Raw genomic sequence first — 27,240 nt, 5'->3', positions numbered from 1 at the left:
TCATAAGCATTCTTTGCTCTCAGCCCTAATGTTTTACACCTTGCCTTTAAAATGTATAAGTATCATAAAATTAAGTTGTGATTATCAAAGATATTTTGTATAAAAATTTATGAATTAAACATATGTGACTTCTTCCCCTTTGGTCTCTCTTTCACTTTTGCAGCACCTAGATGCAGAATTTATGAAGTCCTAGGGATGGTGAGGCCATGAGATAGAAAGACCTTGATCCCTGACACTATGTAGCAGAAGCTGCCCACTGCCTAGGATCCCTGACCATCTTTAATATGAGCAAGAAATAAACTTGTATTGTGTTAAGCTATTGAAATTGTGAAGACTAGTTGTTACAGTAGCTAGCCTTAACTTAATACAATTCTGTATTTACTTTCAATTCACTCTGATGATCTATGTTCCTTTAATTAATCTATGTTCATTTAATTAATAGTGACTAATGATATAGTTGAATTAATATCTACCATGTTTTAATTATTTAATTACTAAATTTGTTCTTTGTTTCTTTTCATTCTCCTCCTTTGCTGCCTTCTCTGGTTCAGCTGACTATATTATATGGTTCTATTAATCTTCCTCTCTTAGGTTATCAATTATATTTCTTTACAAATATTTCTAGTAGTTGGCTTAGATTTTCAAGTAAACATTTTAAAGTAATCTAATTTCACCTTCAAATAACTCTATACTGCTTCATGGGTAATACAAGTACCTTAATAATAGACTATTCCCTATTCCCATCCCATATGCATTGCTGTTACTCACTTCACTTACCTATATACTATAACTCCATACTTTGTTACAATTATTGCTCTCAAGAGTTATCTTTTAACATAATTAAAAATGAGAAAAGTAAAAGATTTAATTTTACTTTGATCCATTACTTCTCCAACACACTTCCTTTATTATGTAAACCCTAGTGATACAGACAGGAGACAGGGAAATACTGGGTAGAATAGAGTGGTCCCCGGCGAGGGCCACACCCTCAAGCCTTGACGTGCAGCTTAAAGTGAGAGCATGCATTCCTGTTTTCCAACATAAAGGTTGCCTTTCCAAATCCACCCTGGCTTGCCCCAGCCCCCATCCTGTACCCATAAAAACCCCAGGCCCTACCAGCAGAGCAGCGTGGCAGAGAAGGAGAGAAGAGAATCAGCAGCTGGATATCAGAGAGAAGCAGCTTGGCTTCAGAGGGACAGCTTGATAGCAGGACACCCAAACTCCAGAGGAGGACCACCTACCCACTCCACCCCCTTTCCAGTCCCCCTTCCCACTGAGAGTCACTTTCATTGGCAATAAAATCCTCTGCATTCACTACCCTCCAATTTGTTCATGTGACTTGTAACCTCATTCTTCCTGGACGTCAGACAGGACCTGGGTGCAAGAGGCTGTCACATTTACCCTCCACTGAGCTGTTGAACACTTAAGCATCCGCAGATGGCAAAGCAAAAAGAGCACACTGTAATACACACCCTGTGGGGCTCCAGGAGTCACAGGCAACCCCTAGACGCTGCTGTGGGCCACGTGGAGTTCTGTTCCTGCCAGTTCCCCACCAGTGCTCATCCTGGCCCCTGCACCCAGTCACCTGCATGTTCCCCCTCCCATGAGGGGTTGAGAGCTACAAACTGAGTAAATGAGCCACCCCCTTCACAAGTCCCGTGAAGGGGTCAAGGGAACAATCTCATTTCACTAGTTTCTGAACTGTATCATTTTTCTTCTTCCTAAAGAACTTCTTTTAACATTTATTTCAGGGTAGGCTTGTTGGTAATCAGGTCCCTCGGTTTTTGTCTGGGAAAGTCTTTATTTCTCTTTTACTTCTGAAGAATAATTTCACTGGATATACAATTCTGGATGGGGGTTGCTTTTCTTCAAAACTTTAAATATTTTCCTCCACTTTCTTCTTACGTGGTTTCTGATGAGAAAACCACTGTAATTCTTATCCCTTCTTTATCTACAAATAAGAAGTATTATTTTTCCTCTGGCTTCTTTCAAGATTTCTTTGTCTTTGCTTTTCTGTTGCTTGAATATAATATGCTTAGGTATACTTTCATGGTGTTTGTTTTTGTTGTTGTTTTGTTCATTTGTTTGTTGTTTGTTTTTTCTCTTTCTTGGTGTTTTCTGGGCTTTCTGGAACTGTGCTGCATGTCTGTGATTAATTTTGGAAAGTTCTCAGCCATTATTATATCAAATATTTATTTTGCTGTTTTCCATTTTCTCCTTCTGGTATTCCAATTATGCATAATTTATACTTATTACAGTTGCCCCACAGTCCTTGGGTATTCTGAATTTTTCTCTTCTTTTCCTTCCTTCCTTCCCTTCCTCCTTCCTCCCTCCTTCCTTTCTTTCTTTCTTTTCTTTTTCTTTCTTCTTTCTTTCTTTCTTTTTTTCTTTCTTTCTTCTTCCTTTTTCTTTCTTCTTTCTTTCTTCTTTCTTTCTCCTTTCTCCTTCCTTCCTTCCTCCCTTCCTTTCTCTTTCAGTTTGGAAAGTTCTTGTTGACCTATATCTTCAGTCTCACTAGTTCTTTCCTCTGGCATGTCCACTCTACTGATAAATAGAGTCTTCATTTCTGTCTTTGATTTCTAGCACTTCTTTTATCTTTTTTTATTTTTTATTTTTGTTGTCTTTATCTCAGATTACATTACCCATCTGTTCTTGCATGTTGCCTGTTCTTTCCATTAGGACCTTTAACATGTTGATCATCGTCATCTTAAGTTTCCTGTCTGATAATTCCAACATTTGTGTTATATCAAGGTCTGAGTCTGATTCTTACTTTCTCCCTTCAGACTGTGTTTTTTCTTGACTTCTGGCATGCTTTATAATTTTTTTTAAACCCAGACATGCTGTATTAATGTTTACTGCAACTGTAGGTGCCACAGGACTCAAATTTCTCTAGTGTCCTTGTTTTTATCTTCATTGTTGACTTTGGGCTTCCTTAAGATGCTTCTTCAGAGACTGCATTTTACAGCTCTTTCATTGTAATACACTGTTGTTATACTGAACCCCTGTTGGTATGATGATAAGATGTGGGGAAAGTCAGGCGTTCTATAATTTTATACATAACTCTGTGTGTTTAGTGGTCCTGTGTCTCTGGGCTATGACCTTCACAAGTGCTTCTTCAGTGGTATAATACATCCCCCTTGGGTGAGACCTGAAGGCTAGAGGTAACTGGATTGAGAATGCCCTTCCCCCAGCTCGGATATACTCTAGTCAACTTTTTTCTCCTCCAGCATAGGTCTTTGTTATGGAGAACTGTCTTGGAGTATCTAGCAAGAATTACTCTTTTGCTCCCCATGACAGAGCCACAAGACAATCTTGGATCTTCACTGTGAGAATCCAGTGAAGTTCCTGGAGTAAAACCTCATAAAAGCAAGAGGACCCCATAAAATTGCAACCCCCACAAGTTTTTCACTCTCCTCTAGTTCACACTTAGCCTCCAGCGTTTCCTCAAAATTACCATTTAGTTGCTCTTACCAGATTATAATGCCAGCAGCTTCTGCTCCAGGTAAGCAGACCTCAGCTATGACTCTAGATTCACCTGTCTTTCTGAAATTCAGGGTAGAAATTTGCCTTGCTATGTCTATTCTCTGATGGATTCGAGAAAAATCTTTGATTCACAATTTGATTAGCTTTTTCTTGTAAAGATAGGCATAACAACTTCCAAGCTCTTTATATGCTAAAGCTAAAACTGGAAGTCCTATTTTTAGTTTTTTATTCAATTGATAATTCTTCCTATGGCAAGGACTAATTCCTCTTATTCATTACCTATATGTCAGTCTTACATGTTTTTAATATGTCATGAAATAAGAATATATATAAGTCCTTCTCTCTTGATCTGGGACAAAATTGCCTACAGAAGTTAAACATTTGGGGATTTTCTTAAAAACAAAAGAATTTGACACAGTGGCTCACACCTATAATCTGAGCACTTTGGGAGGCCAAGGCAGGAAGATCACTTGAGTACAGGAGTTCAAGGCCAGCCTGGGCAACATGGCAAAATCTTGTTTCTAGAAAAAAATGGAAAAAAAATTAGCTGAGCATGGTGCCATGTGCCTGTAATCCCAGCTACTCAGAAGGCTCATGTGGGAGGATCACTGAGATCACACCACTGCACTCCAGCCTGGGTAACAGACCGAGACACTCCCTGTTTCCAATCAAAAACAATAACGAAGGCTGTATCTAGAAAGTAAGAGTGACCAGAAACAAAGCACTTGGCCCTGCAAGCCACAAAAGAGGAACATTGTCCTTTTTAAAAATTATTTCTAAGCTTAAGATATTAACAGGCTGATTTATGAGAGCGCAAGTGGAAGCAAGGACAGGGATTGGGTTTCTTCAAGCATATTCCTTATGCCCTTATATGCTCCCCGTGCTGCATTGCCTGAGAGCTAGGAGTGTGTCTTCCAAATGTTTACGGCATGTCTCTGTAATACTTCATTATGTGCCAAGGCAGCCATCCTCTCCTGCAAAGTAGCAGTGTCTGGGAGCAAGTAATCATTTTGAAATAATAAAGGCTATTTATTTTATTGACATTTAAAGTGCATGAGAACATTTATGACCAAACTCATACATAATTCTAACCAAGAGTATGTGGCATTAATTATCAATACAGCTCCAGGGAAGGATATGCTTATAACATCATAAAGCAGATCTTTCTTTTAAGTCAAAGATGTTTGTATTTGGAGGGGAATTATTGTGACATTTAATTTGACCTGCTTTCTGGGGACATCTTTCTGCAATTGTCAATTTCTTTCTGTACAGTTTGCATTGTATCCATATTTTATTAATAAAATTATGTTCTATACTATGCTGGTAGAAAGTTGTGTTTAACACTGTAAAGTATTACAATTTAGGCATTACTTGACAAGAATTGGCAGTCTGATTTAGATTTCATTTGAAAACAAATATGACATAGTAACCAAAAAAGAATATAACCTAGAATAGTCACTATTCCCTCAAGTAAGATATGATGAGCAAGTAAATAACTATGTGAGCTGGCATGCCTACAAAGCCAATATAATACTATACTACCACTACTAATAAAATGATATTTTCAGCCCTACACTGCAATGAAAAATCACTGTCTTCTTATTTTCACAACAGGTTTTAACTGGATATTTTTGTTAAGAACCAGAGAATCTCTATAATGGTTGTACAGAATGAAGTGATCCCTAGAATCCTTTCCAGATTAAATATTCAATGGCCCTATATTTATAGATAAGGTGAGTAAGGAATCTACTGTGGAATGATCCACCGTAGAATTCTCAGTCCATAAAGTAAAATCAATTACTGAACTATAAATCTTAAGCACCAAAGCTTTGCAAGTATAAAATGTAAAAAGGGGTTTTAAAGCATTACTTCACTTCGTTAAGATAAGCCCAGTAGAAAATAAATAGGAAGATGTTAGAATTGGCAAAGAGAAAGTTTTTCCTGTCATATTTTTTTGAGTTCTTGTCACAATGCTTCCATTTATTAATGATGTTTCCTAGACCAAGTCTCTGAACGTCCTGAAACTCAGAAAAAAACCTCCTCATTTCCTCATCTGTAAGTGGATATAACAGTATCTCCACATCGGCAATGCTCAGACCCATCTCTTTTTCTTCCTCTCCTTTTAATCCTATGAATAAATATATTTTCCACATAATGTTTAAGAACATGGTATAAAATTCCCCTTAGAGACTGTATTTATTTAGAAATGCTCAGATTTATAACTATTTTGTTTATCGTTCCAGGGAACACAGTCAAGATTAGCCATGATCCCAGATTCATGATTGTAGTTTAATAAGGGAAGCAACGCAGACACACATCCCATTTACAAAAATGAGAGCTATAATGATTACAAAAGTGATGAGTAAATGAAATGATCCGGAATTATTAATATGTCGATGGTTTGGAGGTCATCGGATGTTAATTAGAGAAACCGTCCTGAAAGAAGTGGGCCTTATACTGTCATTTGAGAAGAAAAGGGATCCGATGAAACAGAGGGAAGCTGTTCTCTAGAGCAAACATTTGGGTTGACAGGGAGAGTGAAGGGCAAGTGGAATACAACTCTTAACTTGGGCATACCCCACCCAGACAGGTGGCTAAGACCCTCATACTACCTAGTGATCACCCAGAATAGTCACACAGTTACTGCCTGAGTCTCCTCTGAGCCAGAAGTTATCTATGCTATGTGGGCTTTTTTATTTTTCTCACATCTCTCCATTCCATGAAAATGTACCTTTCCCATATTTGAGTACAGCAATATCCTCTTCTTCATTTTTGAAGTAGACTAGGCTCATCTAAAATGATAACATTTACTAATATGAGTGTCTTTACCAAGTACAAATCTGTATTATCCAAAAACAAGCTGTAATAAAAATTTTAATCAGCTTTCCTGGAGCTATCCTAGAATCCAATAATCGGAAAAAAATCAATTTGTAAACAAAAATGAAAATTTAAAATTGACAGTTTTCCTTTATAAATATGAACTAGCTTATACTTGAGAGATAAAATAAAGATGGTAAAATAATTGCATATATATTTATTTTAAATATTAATTTAATCTAAAATTCGATTAGCATTTACTTAGATAATGAAACACTTAACTGGAAAATAATCTTACCTTTAGAGATAGCATATAATAATTTACTACATGAAAAATTCAAATCACAGATGGTATAAAACAATCAAATACAAAACAATTTTCCTTGAATTTCCAGACTGCTTCAGAAACACAAATAGCGATTAATTTCTGTGCTCAAACATCATGCTTGAAACTGTCTACAACTATTATCATGAAGCATCATTATCTCAAAGCATTACCTAAAAACAATATGCTTGAAAAACCATCTACAGCTATTTCTTATCCGAGAAAAACAAAGAGCACGTATACATAAGGCAGCAAAATGTCAGAGGCTGAAATTGAAAAAAAGAGTACATGTGCATTTTTCTCTTTGACATTTTTTAAATATTAGAATGTTTATTCTTACTTTTAAAAGATAGATGCAAACCTCACTGAATTTAGTATTTTCATTGCAAACATCTAGCAGCTTTCAGTAAACCACTAAACTATAACTCTTATTTACTCTTATATTGATAAGCAATCCCACACAGCAAGCAAACTCAAACAAGAAGTAGGAGACTCACAATGATCCCTAGGCAGTAAATATATTTGCTCTCTAATTAACATCTGAAGACTTCTAAGTTGTTATAAATTCATATATGCCTTTGACATCCCAAATTTAGCAAATGTGAGTCAGAAATGTATGAGGATGTGACAAAAGCCACCTCCTGAAGCCACTGCTAAATCTAAGATCATCATCCTCTTGCCTTTGAAGGTTGGAAATGGGGAGACTCCATCACAAACACTTTTCTTCTGTGAGCTTAATCGATGCCACCTGTCCGTCTAATACCTTTCAGGAAATGACAGCCCTGCTGGGTGGATACTAAGCCATTGTGACTTTATATTTCTGGCTGGAGAAGTTTTGTTTGGATTTTTTTATAGATCTGTTAACCCTTGCCAGATTTTACAGTCCTGCAGCACTGAATATAAACTATGGATTTTGAAATTGGGAGTGGAAAGTGTTGTTGGTGGGCTCACTGTGGATCAAAAGTCTTGCATGTATGTATTGCCTTTGACCCAGAAACTCTAGGTCTGGAAATATAAAGGAAAGAAGTGAGAATAAATATATAATTATGTGGCACTTCATTGCGGAATGATTTACAAAGGGAAATGTTGACCTTAAATAATGTGTTTAAAAGTTACACTAAAGTAAAATGTTCTAAAATATAAGATGAATAGACTATTTGCAGTCCCAATAAAAGTAATATTCTAAACATATTCATTCACATTAAAAATATTCATGCAATAGTTACATGAAAAAGTGAGGTACAAAACAGTAGGTTAAGTGTGATCTCATTTTTATTGCAAAGAATATGTGTGTGTGTATATATATACATGTATATGTACAATGCCAATCCCCAGAGAGAACTACTATTTTATATATATACACATATACATACATACACTAAACTAATAAAAGTAAAATTAAATTACATTTGACCCATTTAAATTAGTATAAATATATATGTCATATCACGAAAAAAATCAGATTTAGAGGAAAGAAAAATATGTACATACATGACTTTCTTGCTAAATTTCTGGGTGATCTTCGAGAAGTAATTACAGTTACCATATTCATAAAATAAAATTAGAGGAGTAGATGATATCTGAAAGACCCTTCAGTTCTAATATTCTATCAGCAACCAGAAAATCCTTAATTTGGCTTAGAGCCTTGACTTCCTTCAACCATGGAAGACCCCACACCAGTTTCAGCAATGGTGTACCAGTTCCCCTGGACAGGGACTATGTCTTGCAAAAATATCTACTCTTTAAATAAGTCTTCTTCACATAATAGCAGCTCAATAAATACTTGGAAATAAATCATTCTCCTAGCTATATTCATAGTTTCCTGAGCTTAGGAAAACTGTCCCAATATATTTTTTAAGTTTTATTGACTCATTACAAATAGTAATGACTAATCCAGTCTAAGAGCTAGTACTAATGTAAAAGCAAACTATAGCAAGACAGTAAGCTGTTCTCATGTTCTCTCCACATGAAAGAATGTGGCCTCCAAAAGCCACTGAACACCATAGTTCTTACGTTCTATTAAAGCTGTACATTTTCCACATTGGCTCTATTTGATTCATGTTTTGGGTTTTGCCCTTTGTTTTTCAGAGGAACACAGAATTGTTTTGGTAGCTTCATCAGCTTCAGAAGAAGCCAGAATAAATGTGCTGGTTAAAATGTTCAGTCAGCACGTCTGTCAGCATGTTTCAAGTGAAACACGAAAGACTATATAGCTGCAGTCACAGCTTTAGGAGCGAGCAAAGCAAATGGGTAGCTGGAGCACCCCAAGGTAGAAGAGCAATAGACAAAAAGGAAACTCCACAGCAGATAACTTCCCAGCTGACCAGGAACAAGGCAAAGTCAAAACGGTAAGAGAAGATTAGAAAATGAAGAGCCATCCCAGCACTAAACCGATGTAAATCACATTCTTTATTATTCCTCTATGATTGTTTTTATTTAATTTGGGATTGCTGAATGTAAAATATGGTTTTCATTAATCAAATTAATAAAAACTTTCAATTTTCTACTTACCATGTAGTACTTAATACATTGAAAATGTGAAGTAAAACTTAAAATATTTATTTAACTAACATTATATTTACTTTCAAAAATAATTTCCAGGAAAGAGATCAGCTACTAAAATAAATGCAGCTATTTTAAGTAGAAAGATAAATCCATAAGGAGAAAAAAAATGTCTGTGAAGGCATTGTAAACATTGTAAATGTTTTCCAAGACTTTCAGTATAAGAACATGAGTTCAGCTCATCTATGCCTTTGATACATCACACTATTATCATAATGGACTTTAGTTTGAAAACCTTCTGTGGCTTAAGCGTAAACAGTTATGTAAGTCAAATCACAAACATCCAAAAATAATCTTAGCTATGTGTAGAGCCTCCAAATGTTGTATGTGTGTAAGTACAAGATACAATTTTTTTCTTTTGGCATGCTATTATTTATAAACTCATGTAAATATTTATAATTGTGGCTATAAAAATATACATAATAATGTCTAATAAATGTCTCCTTTTGAGAAATAAGCTATGTCGGTTACATTACATTATATACATTTGTGTTTATTGTATGGCATACATAAGAATATAAAATGTCAGGAAGTAAATGAACTTCCTAAGAAATCAACTTTAAAATATATTTGATCTAAGATGCATGCAATTTGAAGAATACTACTGATCCATCAATCTAGTTATAATGCTGCCTCTTCCATGAACATCTCAATTCACCATCTGGAAGTAATCTCTTCCTCCTCCAAGCTCCCTCAAAATTTTATTTTCATTTCCTCTCTCCATGTTCTCACTACCATGTTATGTATCACTGAGATTAATTTGGAAAAATCTGTTTTTTGCTAGACTGTAAACTCCTTGAGGGAAAATGATGCAACTTGAAAATATGTGTAAAAGAGATCCATTCACACACTTCCATTTCTCACTATCTCTTAATAAGTTTTTTGAATGAATTCATACATTTTTCTTCCTAGACTGCTCTAAGCCAGAGGAGTAATAAACTTTATAGCTTTTATTTGTTTTGATTTTCTCTCAGAATGAAATGCTTTGGAGATCCCAAATCCAGTAAAAGACTCCAAATAGAGCTGATAAAAGGTATCCAATTTTCACTGAGTTATCTGGAGAGGGGCATCTCTACCTGGCCCCAAGCAGTGTCTTGCAGTTCTCAGCCATCTCCATGTATGACTTGTCACTAGAGCACATTTTATCATCAAAAAGAAATTCCATTCCTGTGAAAAACCTGGAAGATACAGCCATGACCAGTCAACAAAAGGTGACAAGAAGTTTGGAGTAAAATGCAATGATAAAGTAGGGCCATGGTTCCCACCTTTGTTGAGGCCTGGTCTGCGGAAGAGTGGAGAGCCATATTGATACCCAAGTTAGATGTCAGTAGAGCACAGTAGAAAGAGAATTTACTGGACTGGGGGTGCAGCCTGGATCCTAGCTCTTATTTGCCACTTGGTAATTCTTGACTAAGGTGAGACCAATTAACATCACTTGGCCTTGGAGTATCCTAAGTCTTTTATTTTATAAATTGAAGACGTAAATAGATATTCCTATAAACCTCTATGATCAGAAATCAAACATTTCTTAAGCCTCTTGGTAACTATTCAAATCTAAACAGTATTTTTAGGATTTTCTTAAGCATGGTATCTGAGTCTGAAACACATGGTAATAAGAGCCATAGTAATAGTGATAATGATGATGATAATAAAATAGCTGTCATTTATTTATCTGCAAATATTCATAAGGGCCCAGCTTGTGTCAGGTGCTGTTCTAGGCCATGAGGGCACAGGAGAGAAGGACACATACCTGAGTTTGTGGAGTTTACATTCTAGTTTAGGGAGACGACATTTAACAAGTATAATACAGTATGTCTAATTGTGATAAGGACTCAAAGAGAAACAGTACAAGGATTGGCAATGAAGAGTGCTGAAAGGCATTTCAGAGCATTCTTTAAAATACTTATTAGGGGCCATGCATTTTACAGGAATTCTCTCATTTCATCCTAATAATAATCTTATAAAAAAATTATCTTATACCTACTGTACAGATGAAAGAAATGGGCTCAGAGATATCAACAAAACTGCCCAGGGTCACACATATCATAAGTAGTGAAACACCAGAGCCCAAGACCTAACCATTATGCGGCACTGCCTTCCACCAGATGATGTAGTACATGTCTCTAATGATCTCATAAACCAATATAAACACACAGATTCTGTACACTCAGAACTCCTTTTCTTTCCTGCAGTGTTTATCACATAAAACCTATTGAAAGTGTTAACATTACTAGGAGGCAACATCCTGACACATAGGATTTTTTTCCTAAATCAGTGTATCTTGGGCAATGTTTGAAAAGCAGCACATAATAACCACAATTAAAAGACCAAAACTTAACAACAGAGAAAAATCATGACAAAGACTTCATGGCATGTTCCTCAATCTTCAACTGTACTAGGGTGGTGAAATACAGATGGACCCTAGGATACCAAAATCATCTTTGTGCATTAGTCCTGTTCAAGGAAATACAAATCACATTTCAATGCAATAAAGTAATTAACACCAGAGACTGTAATAGAATCAAATTTCACATAGAGCAGGGACACACAAGGGTAATGTAGTGAAATGGTTAAACGCATGGATTCAGTACTCTACATAAATAGATGTTCCAGCTTGCTCTGTTACTAACTCTACCTTCTTAAAAGCCTACTATCTTCCCTGAACCCTGGTTTTCTTATCATTATGATAGTAATAATAATAGTATCAATCTTACATGTTTTTGTGAGAATTAAAAGAGTTAATGCGTGTTAAAGGCTTGGCTCAGTACCAGCAAATAGGAAATGTACAATAAATGTTATTTATTACTATTATTATCATGAATGGATGTGCTACCTTGAGCAAAAGGGATTTGAATACTCAGAGAAGTAAAAGATCTGACACTTAACAGGATACCTGATGTTATTTTTCCAAGAACCTATCTACACATGAGTGCTGAAGGAACCACTACTCCCCCTTCCCAAACTGCTGCCTCAGGAATATATTTAGAAACTAATTGTTAACAGTAGCAGCATATCCAAACAAAAAGGGCAATGACATAACTTTGACTCGTTTCTGTACATTTATATAAATAATTCAACTAATGAGTGTCTTACAAGAAGAAAGAATGAATATGACGCCACTGGTATGTAAAAATATTCATATCAACTCAGCCCCTTTTGTTAACTCACAATAGCTACCGATTATCTGATTATTCCTTCTCATCTGTGTTTGGATGACTTCAAGGCACTTCCCAGCAAGCAAACTCATAATATTAAAGCGATGTTCTTTCCCAATTTATACCAGATTTCATCCCGTCATATCAACAGTCCATAGAGCCAAAGAAAGGGCTTTCTTACACATGGTTTCCATGGTATTTATGCGTTTCTATCCTAAACAGACAGATGCATTAAGCAATGCATGTCAATCCCATTATGAGGCTGTGAAATGGGCAGAAGTTTTGTTACACACTCATGCAATCACACACATTGTGAACATCCTGTTTATTTGGCTCATCCTCTGATGATTGGCTGTGGTATATCAGCACATTACTGACAGCTGGGAATTTCTCCAGTGGAACATGCCTTTCCTATGACAAACATCCAACGAGCAATGGGAACATGTGTCTGCCCACTGCGTCCATACAAAGCAGCCCAGTCTCTCCAAATACAGAGCATATTGGGTGCTTGGATTTTCTCAGAACGCCACCGACAGGCCCCTGGTGACCTTTAGGGGCCATATGAGATAATACATCCTTAGACCCCTATTTCCGGACTGCTTTGGGCAAGGTCAGGATGGCAAATGTCCCACTTCCACAATATCAGATGTTACGGTAATTCCTTTTAGCTAATGTGTAAGAGCAAAGGAATGCCTTCAAACCTCATCTAGGCCCTGTGGAATCTGTTGAAAATGCATGACAGCTGTGGGCTTTGGCAAGGTTGTCTGTGAATGTATGAGATTTGGAAACCATTCAAAGCTAGAAATAACTGTACAACTCATAACCCTTCACCACTGCGCTCTCTCTCTCCCGACCCCCCCTCCGCCCCCCCGCCCCTCCCCCACCCGTCATTCTCTCTCTTCCCATCACTCATTTCTCATGCACTGTATCTGGGTCACAATCTCATTCTCCTGACTCAAATGCATCATCACTGCTGGGAACTGTGGATAACATCCTCCACACAAAAAGATGGGAAAAGAAGAAAGAGGCAGGGGTGGCGGTGGGGGCAACAGAAGGATTTTAATAAGGCACAAGAACAGGAAATTGAGAAAGATCCTTTTTTTTTTTTTTTTCAATATCCAACTGGGAGTTGAGAAGCAGCAGCAAACTCACACTTATTTAAAGGCCCATCTGCAGTTAGAATCATCCTCCGGTGCTCGAATGACGTGAAAGGCACTTGTTTTCCTAAACCCGAATAATATTTTGAAAGGCTATGGCTATTTATACTTCACTTTTGAAACTTTTATGTGTATTTTATGCACCTCACTATTAACTCTCACAGCAAAAGAGTTTGTGAGTGACATTTTTGAGAAAAGTAGGATAATTAGGAAAAGGAACTAAGAGAAAAGGGGTCAGCTCAAAAGCCGGCTTTTTATTCAAATGACTAATACCCAACTACACTATTGATCCTGACCTCAGAATTCCTACTCTTGAAATTTTGACTTAAATATCATCTCAAGATTCAAAGACTCAGCAACCTGATTCATAAACAACGTGACATCCTGGTAATCACCGGCTTTTTTTCCTGTAACTTCTGCTACTTCTACGTAGATTTAACATACTACCTCGGCACAATCAGGTTGTTCCAGCAGTTTTTACTTTCTAGTTAACCCCAGGTTTTTCACATGGTGGCTGTGGGTCAATCATTGACCATAATGACTTTTAGGCGGTCTAAACCAAGAGGCACATTATCCACAGTTTAGCCAAGATAACTCCCCAGGATGGAGCTTTACAACTAATGAATTATTTTGGCAGTTAATATTATCCCGCTGATATCCTAAGATGAAACAAAAACACATAGATAACATTAGAACAACTAATTTAGAACATGGGAAACTATGGAAAGAAGGGGAAAAAACTTCCTATACAGAATTTTGCTGCATGCTCTCATGAATTTCATTAGCTTGTTGGATCTAATTGAGTGTTGAGAAGCAAAGGAAAAATAGGTCTGCCATCCATACACTAACACAGCATCTAATGCAAAGGAGAGATCCCCATAGAAACTCACAGAGAAGGCCACAGATGCTCCCTCAGGGGCATTCACTCTTACATTTAGATCATTTCTAATTAGCTATGTTATCTGGATTCCCAGGCCACAATGAATTAAAAACTGCACCAGAGGAAAACAGGGATCTAGGAGAGGGGAGTGTGCTGGCAACAGGCAGGGGCACAGCTGGTCAGCTCACAGCAAGAGAAAAGAGCAGCACGATTGTCAGGGTGTTTAGGAAAGAGGCCCAAGAACATTATAATATTACACAGAACAATTATGGATGTGTCTAATGTTGACCCTGGGTCAGCAGGGAGAAGATGCATTCTGTATAAGAATCCAGGGAACTATACAATATGTTTTAGGTATATTTATGTCAAAATAATATAAAGTTATAAATTTTGGTACTTCAAAGGAGTTGATTTCCTTTATGTCTAAAATGAAAATATATGAAATACTTCTTTGTCTCCAAATAACAGATTTTGTTAAATAACTGTATTTAAATACAGAAGACTTATACATAAAATTTAATATCAGTGTCTCCTATTTTTCTTATGCTCGGACTCCACAAGATACACATTGCATGCCATTGTCTTTAATTAAACACCTCCTAAATAACTTCATGAGTATCTTACCACAGCCAGGCATGGTGGCTCACATCGGTAATCCCAGCACTTTGGGAGGCCGAGGTGGACAGATCACTTGAGGTCAGGAGTTCGAGACCAGCCTGGCCAATATGGCGAAACCCCATCTGTACTAAAAATACAAAAAATCAGCTGGGTGTTGTGGCATGCGCCTGTAATCCCAGTTACTCAGAAGGCTGAGGCAGAAGAATTGTTTGAACTTAGGAGGTGGAGGTTGCAGTGAGTTGAGACCACCCCATTACACTCCAGCCTGGGTGACAGAGTGAGAAAAAATATATATATATATCCTATCACAAAAAGAAATCTAAAAAATTGTGAAAGTATCACTCTATACACACACACACATATCCACCACACCAACAACATGAACACTGAAGGAGTGTGCCTTCAATGTCAGTTTCACAAAGGGAACGGCAATGAATTAGTCAAGCAGAGTGAGGTGACAAGCATTTCACGTGAAGGGCATTCACAGGCAGACTCCGGAAGGAGGTAGAAATGCTTAGGAATTAGTTTGTCTAGATGAAAGGCCAGGTGCTTGTCCTCCTGTCTCATCACGCCTTCCCTCTTCTCAACTTCTCAGTGTACACTCTTCCTGGCACTGACATTCTCATGCCTTGTCGTAACATCAAGGCAATATACTAACCTGGCCCTCATCCTACTACTAACTATGACTCCACCTGCTACTAAGCTCCTTTCATAAATTCTACAATGGACACCTTTGGGATTGTCTACCAGCACCACATCCGCTCCTTCTGATAACTGCCCTTTACCCTATCGTTTTAGTTTCCTAAGGTTGCCACAGTAAATGACCACAAACTGGGTGATTTATTACAGCAGAAATTAATTCTCTCTCAGTTCTAGAGCCTGGAAGCCAGAAATCAAGGTGTCAGCAGGGCCATGCATCCTCTGAGCCTATAGAGGAAACTCCTTCCCTGCTTCTTTCAGCTTCTAATGTCCCCCGGCATTCCTTGGCTCCTGTCAGCATAACCCCAGGCTCTGCCTCCATCTTTGCATCGCCTTCTCTTCTGCATGTCTGTGTGTCCTCTCTTCTTATAAGGATGCCAGCCATTGGATTTAGCACCCACCGAAAACCCATTATGACTCATCTCAAAGTTGTTAACTAATTGCATCAGCAAGACCCTATTTCCAATTAAAGTCACATTCTGAGATCCCAGGTAGACATAAACTTGCGGGGGGACACTTCAGCCTATCACACCCATCCACATAGTTACCACCAAATCAACCACCTTTTACAACACAGTTCTATACCTCGGCTATGCGTAAATATTTCATCCATAGACTTCAGTGGAAACGAATTGATCTGCACTCAACAGCCATTCTTCTCCTCTTCTTCCCCAGTCTGGTAGATACCTATCTCCAAATTTAGCTGGTAAAAGATCCAGATACTTGCTTTTCCAAGCTCCTTGCAGTCAGAAGTTATCTGGCTTCATGGGACTCAGTCCAACCACTGAAACAAAAGAAATTCAACAGAGACTTGATTTACCAGGAAGTTTAGAGGCCAACACTCACAATGACTCCAGTCAAAGCCCTGTGCCCCGTTTTTAATTTTAATATTTTTCTGCTTTTCTTAAAGAAGATCCTAAAATTGTACTAGGTTCAGATCCCATTAACTCTGAAATGCAGTTATTTCTCTCCAAATAAAAAGAGAATGTCACACAAGGAGAGTTATTTTTCCTGCCTCTTTTCTGCTTCATATGCTACCATAAGGATATGGCTATGACAACAACAGCATTAATGCTTCTACCCACACAGAATGCTAAAAGAATCCTAGATAATCTGCCCCTTGACATCATTTATCCCTGACCAACTCTAGAGCTCCTCCCTCTAGAGTTCTTGTTATGTAAGAAAAATATACAATAAGAGGTTATTCGTGTTTTCTGTTATGCAGCAAAAAGCATCCTAATACTATTGGTATGTCTTGACCTAGGCAGGGACAATTAGTACCTCGTCCTGATTTTTGGACTCAAGAGCCAAAGAGTCATTCCAATGTGCCTCTGTTGACTGAAATCATAAGCTATAAAATTTTGGAAATTTTGGTTACCTGAGTTCTTGCCACATGGAAAAAACTCTTTAGAAAGAGATAAGAATGAGCTTGACATATGGAGAAAAGAAACATGGCTAAGAGACAGGGAAAGAAGCTTGATGCTGGGGTTTGGTTCCTGATACTATAAAAGATACTGACCTTTCTCTAATCACGGTTGTCCCATTCTTTCATAGCTTAGCCTTCCATTAAAATCCCCTCTTTTGCTTAAATCAATTCAAGTGGGATTTTGTTCACTCATAAGTTAGCCAAATTAATAAAGCTTCTTTTTCTTCTCCCAGATGTTACCATTCTCTAACTGTCCTTTTCTTCTTTTATTTTTCTTTGCCCTATTCCAAGGAGCCTGAATCCTATCCAATGACTTCAAATGTCCTTGTGATTAAAAGGAAGCTTTGCAGTCAGATACACCTGGGTTCACTTCCTGGCTCTGTTAGCAAGTAAGCATCTCAAAGCCTTATTTACATGATCTCAAAGAGAAGGACTGTGGTAACATCAGCCTCATGTGGTTCTAAGGATTAAATGAACTGGTATGTGTAAAATATTCAATAGAATCATTAACACATAGGAAACACCTATGAAGTGTATTGATTATCACCAAAGAGGCAAATATTATTATAATTTCTGAACCACAATGCAAAAATCATTCACTAATCCTAATCTCTGCCTTGCCCTCTATTCCTGTATCTCTTATTTCCTTCATGAGCTTTCCCATTAGTATTTCCCAATTTCCTCTTAAACTAAACTGATTCTCACGCTTCTTCCTTCCCTCCTCTCCCACCCACACTGCAATTCACATTTGCCATTTGGTGGTGGGAGTTGTTAATTACCCCGTCACAGAGATGTATAAAACTTATTCTTAAGTTTAAGAAAACAAGGATTATGAATTAGTTATTTGCATTTTTGTACTTAGTTTAGTTCAATATTTTTTAAAATAACGCTCTATAATCTTGAATCTATTGTGCATAGATGGTGGCGGAAAAAAACAAATAAATATCTTTCGTACTCATAAAATACTACTTTTTTTCTATGAGGCGATATGACATATGGGTGAAGTATTATAGTATTTCTCACATTTTTCCGGGCATTACAAAAAAAATGCAATGTTTAGAGATTTCAGAATTACAGATCACTCCTAGTCCAAGTAAAGTTTCCTTCAGAAAGTATTTCCTTCTGGCCTGTGTAAGAATATCCTCCTTTGGGTCTCATGCTTTAGAGAGTGCCACACATTATGAACATACAAACCCAGATTTATAATAGAATACATGGATATATCGTCACCTGGGGTCCAGCAAGCAGAGTCCAACCTGTGGTTTTAAATGCAGGTTCTCATGTCAAACCTCCTTCAAGTCCCAAATAATCAACTCCTCGAACCTCTTGTCGTTTGTCCCCAGAACAAAAGATGACTGCACGAGAATGGTATGAAATGGCATGAGGCCAGCTGCTGCTGACTTCAGAGATGATACTACTTTGTTGGGAAAGATGTGAGCAGCAGAAGAGTTAGGTAAGAGAAAACACAAATTAATTAACTTGTGCAGTTCTCAGTATGGGTGTAAAGGATTCTTGATAATGAAGCATCTTTCCCAGCTGTTGCTGAGCTGTTCTTCTCCGCAGGTTCCAGGTGTGGCATGTGGACACATTCATACTTTAGCAAATTAGCATGTTTGCAATAGGTGCACAGGGAAGCTGAGCAACATTCTGCAATATTAAACATTTAAAATTTTTAACAGCTAATCAACACAGAATATCCAGATATGCTCAAAAATACACGTAGTAATCTTGGATACTTTGCCAACTTTTAGACAAATAAACACCACAGCCTTACACATTTTTTAAATTTTGAAATTATATAGCTATCAGGGTTTTTAGTTGAACTTGTATCTTTTAAATATTTATGCAAATAGTATGTAGGTTTCATTCATACTTCAATCCTAGGCCTCACAACCTTGCAAGTGTTAAGAGTAAGTCTATTTATTAAGACACTTTGTGGATTCAAGACAACTTTGAAACATAGGGACCAGTTGAAAGTTAGGACTGGCAATACTTAAGGAGGGACCACCAAAGAAGAGAAAGGTACAAAGCTGGAATGCCCAGGCTATACTAAAATATGGGGTCCAGGAGACCATGAAATGTGTCTGGTTTTGTTTCGCTTGTTTTAATGGATCTTTGGAGGCTAGAATAGTGTCTGGCACATAGTAGATACTCAAAAACACTCACTGATTGAAGGAACTAATGAATGATAGCAAGAGTCAAATTTTTGACTAGAGCATACACTACATAGAAGAACAGTGGGAAATAAGGCTTACAGGAGCAGATGATGGGCATCAGAAGAGAGTATATGACTTTTTATTAATTCATCAGTAATTGGAGCAACATTTTGTGATAGATGTTTACAGGCATTATCTCCCCTCTATCTTCTCTTCAAGATGAGGTCAACTTTGTTCTGAGGCATAGAAATCTTCGTGGAAAGGGGTAAAGAGGTTACTGGAAAAAAAAAAAGAAAGGAGAGAAAAGTTGTGTGAAGAATCTTCAGGAGACTTTTCAGATAAGTTTAGGTGCGCCTCTTGAGGTTTTATTTGCATAAGGCCTCAACACACTCCTGGTGAGAACAGCTAGAAACTCTTTAGAAATAATTGTGAGCTCCAGGACTGAGATGTCTAGACAAAGGGGAGGGATAGAGGTCACCTCCTCACCTCTTGGGGAGTGTTTCCACAAAACACAAGAAACTCATCTTCAGTCATGCTATGTTACAGAGCTGTGTCCTTGTTCAGAGAAAGTGGTCAACACAAGGATCACAAGGGAGCATAATATGGAGGGCAATATTGCCTGGATTCACTCACTGTTCCCTCTGATTCAGTCCTTGAGGGAAATTTGCTAAGTTCCTCATAATAGAAAAGCATTAAAAAGAAATAAAAGAGTGATTCAAATTAAAGAGTCAAAACATTAAAGGCAAAGGGAAAAAATAAGAGAAGTTTCTCTACAGAACCTATCAAAATATTGTAATGCAGCATAGAAGCTTGTTAGCGCAAAGCTCTTTAAAATTATGAGAACAGAAAAAGAGAGCAAATTACATTGAAAGATTCGCCTCTCCCAAATAATCTAAGTTAATTGTTCCAGTTTTAAAGTTTTCTCCGCAGCCAAGTTTCTGTAGAATTTCCACTTTTAGTTCATAAATATTTTTCTTACTAAAATTGAGGTTTCAGTATATGCCTCTTGACCTGGGTTTACATTTTATAGCCGAAAAAATATATGAAACCTCTAAGGAAATCATGGCCAAATTGTTGAATTTTAGTTGGTTTAGTTCAGAGGGCAAGAATCCATAGAGCTTTATGTTCTTTCTACCTGAAATAAAGAAAGACCCAAGTTTGCCTAAAACTTGGCCAAAATCCACCAATTTATCTGGGGCCAAAGTTTTCAGTTAATCTGGCACAAATATGGAGTTTTTAATGATACCTGACACCAGGTGAATTTTTTAAATGATTTTAAGGCTAACATTCATAAGGCCATAGAAAACAAAAATTTTCCATTGCCCAAATATTCATTTAATAGTTAAGAATAGAAAATAAAGTTTCTTAGAGTAAGCTATCACACAATACAATTCTTTTATATTTTAAACTGGTGGTTTTCCCAAAGTAGGCAGATAATAATTTCATGCTTTCATGTGGCTGAAGTCTCAGTTAAGACTTTGTCTGAAACATAAAATCAAAGTTCAAATATTCCTCTCCTAGTTAGTGATTCTTTCCACCCAAATTGCATAAGCCAAGGTCAACAAGAATAAAATGTATGAGTGAATGGAGATTTTGAAACAACAAATTATTTGTACTGTGGTTATGATTAAGATATAAAATAGGGAAGGAAAATTAAATTCTACCAATGTGCTTTATGAAAGCTGACAGTTTGTTAAAACCCAGAAACTAGAAATTCCAACTGGAACACAACTTTTCTTAGTTCTAAAGCATTAGTAAACTGTTAAGAAGTCTGACTTTCTCTAATGGGGAGAAAAGTAAAAGATAAACTTAAGCCAGGTTATCTTCCTCCCAAGGTATATTTTTCATATTTCCACTGGGGATTAAGTGAACAAATCTAGTGAGTTATTTCTGTGTTCCCAATGCATCTACCACAGAAGACATGAATTTTATCCTCTAAAGTTAGTAACTTAGGTGAACCAACCAAGTACAAGAAAGATAGCTGAGGAATACCAGAACACAAAATAAATTATAATTCACATGCTAGATTTGTTTAAACATAAAGAAAGTCGTCAGCTAAATTTTAAAAACAAGTAGGTTTTGAGTAAGAGACCGATCTAACAACCCTTAGTAAATGCCTGTTATTGACAGACACTGAGTGAGGTTGTGCACAGTTTGTGCTCTTTGAGGAAAAGATTGATGGAGGATACAGATATACACAGAAGGGGACAGCCAATGAAATTCAGGAAGCAACAGAATAAGAGTATGTTCACAGTGCAGTGAGAGCATCCGAGAAAGCACCAGACTCAGCCTGGAATTGGGGAAGCTGGGGATGGGGACAGCGGAAGCCTGCTTGAAGGAAGATTGTACACTAGATACATAAAAGGAGCGGGGAGCTGTGCTAGGCAGAGAAACTCTATGATCAACAAAAGCAACATGTCATAAAGAGTAAAGTCTGTGGGTTACGGATAGGAGAGGGATCAAGAAATAAACAGAAATACTTATCAAGAAACACTGGGAGGTAAGCATAGACAGCTGAACTGGGGCTGGATATGGCAGCATAGTGGGTTGAATGGTAGTCCCCAAAAAGATATGAATATATCCTAATTCCCAGAACTTCTGAATGTTAGCTATTTGGGGAAAGGATCTTTGCGGATGTAACTAAGTTAAAGATCTTGAGATTTAAAGATCATCCTTGATTGTCTGGGTGGACCTACATGCCATGACAGATGTCACAAGAGTAAAGCAGAAGGATATTTGACAGACAGGGAGGAGAAAACACGGAAGAGGAGGAGGCACTGCACAGATGGATGCAGAAACTGGAATTTTGCATCCACAAATTAAGTAATACTAATAGCTCCCAGAAGCTGAAAGAGGAAAAAAAAAATTCTTCCTTAGAGCCCACGGAGGGAGTATGGTATTACCAAGCACTTGATTTTGGACTTCTGTCCTCCAGAACTGTGAAAGAATAAGTTTCCATTTTCCACCGTATTAATAAACCAAGTTTGTGAAAGTTTGTTATGGCAGTCCTGAAAATCTAGCACAGAGTATCTGGAGTTTCACATTGAATCCTGGCTTTCCCTGGTGAGCAATGGTTTTATTTTGTTTTGGAGCTGGGTTAAAAGTGAAATATAAGGCCAGGCATGGTGGCTCATGCCTGTAATCCCAGCACTTTGGAATGCCAAGGTGGGTGGATCACCAGAGGTCGGGAGTTCCTGGCCAACATGATGAAACCTCTTCTCTACTAAAAATACAAAAATTAGCTGGGTGTGGTGGCAGGTGCCCGTAATCCCAGCTACTCAGGAGGCTGAGGCAGGAGAATCATTTGATCCTGGGAGGTGGAGGTTGCAGTGAGCAGAGATCGTGCCACTGCACTCCATCCAGCCTGGGCGACAGAGTGAGAGTGAGACTCCATCTGAAAAAAAAAAAGTGAAATACAAGATTGATAGCAAGTTGGGGCAGAGATTATAGGAGAGTTAACCTGTTAACAGGTGCTATGATCTGAACATTTGTCTCCTCAAAATTTATTTATTGAAATCCTAACCCCAAAGGCAGTGGAATTAGGATGTGGGAACTTTTGGTAGGTGATAAAGTCACAAGAGTGGAGCTCTCATGATTGGATTAGTGCTCTTAAAGAGACCTCTGAAAGCTAGCTAGCCCCATCCACCATGTGGGGGCACAGCTAGGCACTGTCTATGAAGAATGCGCCTTCACCAGACACTAATCTGCCAGCACCTTGGTCTTGGACTTCCCAGCCTCGAGAACGGTAAAAATGAACGTTTGTTGTTTACAAGCCACCTAGTTTACTAGTATTTGTTATAGCAGCCTAAATGGATTAATGCAGTAAGAATTCAAGAAAGTGGTCATTTGTTGTCAAACATAGTTTTCAAAATCTTAAGACAATATCATTCTCATGTAGATGCATAGTCAAAGATTTATTGAATTTGTTAAGAAAATCCACAAGGGCATTATTTTGCTGGTCATTATACTAAAACATACTGACCCACGTATACAGAGTCAGTGAAAGAAAAGAAGAAATCTGGAATGGGATTGCTAAATTAGAATAACAACAACAAAAACAGAGTATTGTCTGACAGGGCCAGAGACATGAACTTTGAGGTGATCTTTGTTACTGGGCTGAAACCATTTGCACTACTACCAGAAAAATAAACACATGCACCCTCTTGGCTTTCTGCAAGTTAAGATCTGTGCTTACAAAGCTATAAAATGTTGTCATGGATACCAGTAAATAGCAAGTCAAGGAAAGTTACATTTTTAAGACAGAAGACCTTTAAGTGAGCTTGTTAGACAATGCCGTCACTTAACAATGTAAGTCACACAGTTATCTTTTCCTATACTTCCAAGTTTTAGATAATAACATTTTCTTATTATTTGTCACTTGAGTCAAAAGTAGAGGAAAAAGCATATATTTTAGAGACCCTGCTAAGATAGCATTTATAAGACTAATATCCATCTCATTGTTAAGAGAATTAAATAAGTTATTACACGCAAAGCCCTTGGAAGAGCACCTTCTCCAACATTCCCTGTCATTCTCTCACATTATCCTGATATAATTTGTTTGGAAAGTCTTCTAGGAGAATATATTTTTAGCAAAATACTTTCATATTCCTGTATTTAATAATATCTAACTACTATGTATATAATGTTACATGATAATTTTCTTCAAGGATTTTTATCTTATTGCAAGACTTGAAACTGTTAAAGGTTTAACACATGAAATAATAGAAGAATAAAATATTATACAATAAATGTTAACCACATTTAATTAAATATCAAAATATATGATTCCCTTCTTATATAGCTCTGAAATGTACAGTTTCTCAGAGTATTTTGCACGTACTTGGGGAAGTTAATGAAACATGATTACGAAGCTAACAAGATACTAGATTTCACAGATAATCAGAAAGGAGAATTCTGATTTTTCTCCTTTTGAGAATATAGTAAGGACAAAATTAGCCCTCAAAACAGACTTAGTAACAAGATGAAATTCCTTAGAAATATGATACAAACAGAAGACTTTGTTGGCAGTTGATGAAAAAATGTGTTCATGATTTTTTTGTTAATTAAAACAGTTTGGTGCTTTTAAAAGGAGCTATTAAATATAATAGCAACTTCTATTTTAGTGGCTACACAGATGAAAACTTTATGCCAACTTATATAATTAAACTTTAATTTTAACATTGGAATTTGTCCAGTACTATACATACAATGTGACAGACATAAGAAACTTGTTTCCAGGATGATACTTCTTACCCATGAATTCAATGAAAGTACTTACATTTAGTTCCCACAGTATCTGGTTCTTGACTAGTATAGCATTTATGGTATTGTATTATAATTTCTCTCACTGCCTCCTGCAATCGAATGGTAGCTCTTCAAAGACAGGAACTATGTTGCTCTCATCACAAAATTTATAACATAGTGCCTGACCCACCCTAGATTCTCAAGTAATGCATTTTAAATGGTAAAGGAATGAAATAATTCCAATTAATAAATAAATGAAAGATTTGGAGGCATTTTCCCACAAAATGAGGTTCAGGTAGGTGTGCTAATACTGTATATATAATGATACCTCTAGTGGTGACTTACTTCGTCCCATGACTATAAAAGATCCTTCAAAAGAAAATATAATTCGGAGTTCATAATCCAAACAACTGATCATTTTCACAGATATCTTGATCTCATATCATACATATTTAATTACTATAAATGGAATATGTTATAATATGTTTAGACGTATAATACATAGTAATATATTATAAAAATATGTTAGTTAAAAGAGTGACAGATTTTCTTAACTTATATTAACTACTGTGTAAGAATGAATCCTGACTTTCAGGAGGTGATCTCTACACCCTTGGAACTTCTGCATGTAAGAGTGTATTTGTTATTCATAATGAACCCTCAAGCACACCTGAACAGTTTATGCTAATGAAGTAATTTATGGTCGACCCCTTGGAACATGTGGTGTTCCAGTGAGGGAGGAGAGCTGGAAACATGGCAATACATTATTCCCACATAATGAAGCTCCCATGAAAACTTTAGATACTGAAGATCAAGTGAGGCTCCCTCCTGGGCAGCACTGGTTGAGTATTGTCTCACATAGTAGCCTGGAGGAGGTAATGCCATCCAGGATTCCACCGGGAGACGACCAGAAACTTTGCCTCCCAGAATTTGCCCAGTGTGTCTCTTTCTTTGACCAGTTCTCATTTGCCTCCTTTCAATAGAAAACTAATCACAAATATAGCACTTTCCTGAGTTCTGTGAGTCGTAACAGCAGGTTATCAAAACTGAGTGTGGTTTTGGGAAATCTCTGAACTTGCAATTGCTGTCCAAAGGTAAGAGCAGTCTTGTGAGGACTGTTTCCTCTGATGTTGCAATTTGGCAAACTCCTTATATCTAGTTAGAGGAGAAAGTATTTATCTTTCATTTCTCTTTTGCACTTTTGTAGAGAAGAAAACTATCATAATGGGAGATCTAATGAAGCTCAAAAGCAAATAAGAGAAGCAGGTGGATGAAGAAGGGGAGCCCAGAAGATAACAGACCATCAAGAAGTTTTAGAGTTAAGAAAAAGAAAAAGCACTGGTCAATCTTTGCCGTATCGTTTGAATATTCGTCAAGATGTATGAGTAATAGAATATGGAGAGAAATGAGTCATGTCCATAATTTGGTAAGCCTGAGAGCAGAAGGGTGAAGAGAGGGACACTAGAGAATTAGGAGTTATCTACATCTAGTTAGTATCCTCATATCATCTAGGAGTCCACAGAGCTCAATGTGGAAGAATTAATGTGCCCACTTGAATAAAATATTCTTTTCATAACAAAATGAATGATTTGGATAAGTCATTCTTCCTGCCTCACAAAGTGAAGTGATGAACATCCTTAATAATCAAAGGTATTGCCACTGAAAATGGAAATCCTTTTACTGTCAGTCCTTCTTTTGAAGAGAAGGACCATATTTTTTTTTTTTTTTTTTCTTCTGAGACGGAGTCTCCTTGCACTGTCGCCAGGCTGGAGTGCAGTGATGCGATCTCAGCTCACTGAAACCTCCCCCTCCCAGGTTCAAGCGATTCTCCTGCCTCAGCCTCCTGAGTAGCTGGGACTACAGGTGTGTGCCACCAGGCCCGGCTATTTTTTTTTTTTTTTTTCTTTTTGAGATGGAATCTTGCTCTGACACTAGGCTGGAGTACAGTGGTGCAATCTCGGCTCCCTGTAACCTCCACCTCCTGGGTGCAAGCGATTCTCCTGCCTCAGCTTCCTGAGTAGCTGGGACTACTCGGGAAGTGCCTGAGTAGTGCGTGCCATCACGCCCAGCTAACTTTTGTAGTTTTCGTAGAGAAGGGGTTTCACCATGTTGGCCAGGATGGTCTTGATCTTTTGACCTCACGATCCATCCTCCTTAGCCTCCCAAAGTGCTAGGATTACAGGTGTGAGTCACCATGCCCAGCCAAGAAGGACCATATTCTAAACATTGTTTTATATCATATTATCTATCTTGTTTGAGTTTCCTGCATTTTTTCTCTATGAATGATTTAAAAGACACCAAACAAACCCACAGTTCTAGGGCACATGAGAATGTAATGTTCATATGTGCTTGAAGAACAACCATGCAGGGACTGTCAATCAGGGCTCCAAACTAAGATATTTAAAGAGTAGGCAACAGTCAGGATGGGTAAGTCAAATTTTAGAGACTACAGAATTCAAGGAAAAGTCAGGAATGTGGGGAATCTTAACTAATCAAGAATTTAGGGAGGGACTTGGGGAGTCAATTAATCAGGCAGCTCAAAGCAGAACTATAGAGCTACTGGGATATGTAGGAGGGTCATGTATGCTTATCGCCATTTTATAAGGTGACTGTCCTATTCAATAAAACTGTCTTAGAATTTGGGAAAATTTTGCACCTATTCTCCAAAAGCAGAAAAAAGGACAGAGTGCCTCTGTAACAATGTATGTCTACACAGAC

General features: G+C 37.4%; 2 long non-coding RNA genes across 11 annotated transcripts in view; one reads left to right on the top strand and one right to left on the bottom strand.

Moving 5' to 3' along the window:
• LOC107129819 (uncharacterized) overlaps positions 1-27,240 on the bottom strand; it is a 499,418-nt gene that overhangs the window by 202,043 nt on the left and 270,135 nt on the right. For 8 of the 10 annotated variants that reach the window (XR_012435061.1, XR_012435063.1, XR_012435059.1 and 5 more), the window contains one exon: positions 16,282-16,480. This is a non-coding gene — a long non-coding RNA (uncharacterized lncRNA). Of the gene's footprint in view, positions 1-16,281; positions 16,481-18,352; positions 18,770-19,377; positions 19,556-27,240 lie in introns of all 10 variants that reach the window. The other 2 variants (XR_012435064.1, XR_010586983.2) reach the window with 1 other exon arrangement.
• LOC123573622 (uncharacterized) lies at positions 8,861-26,954 on the top strand. Its single transcript, XR_006698297.2, has 3 exons — positions 8,861-8,973; positions 18,466-18,575; positions 25,730-26,954. It is a non-coding gene; the product is annotated as an uncharacterized lncRNA (long non-coding RNA).

The sequence above is a fragment of the Macaca fascicularis genome, chromosome 5 (assembly GCF_037993035.2).
Source record: "Macaca fascicularis isolate 582-1 chromosome 5, T2T-MFA8v1.1".
NCBI lineage: Eukaryota > Metazoa > Chordata > Mammalia > Primates > Cercopithecidae > Macaca > Macaca fascicularis.
Note: the sequence above shows the minus strand (reverse complement) of the source record. Positions and strands in the feature narration are given on the sequence as shown.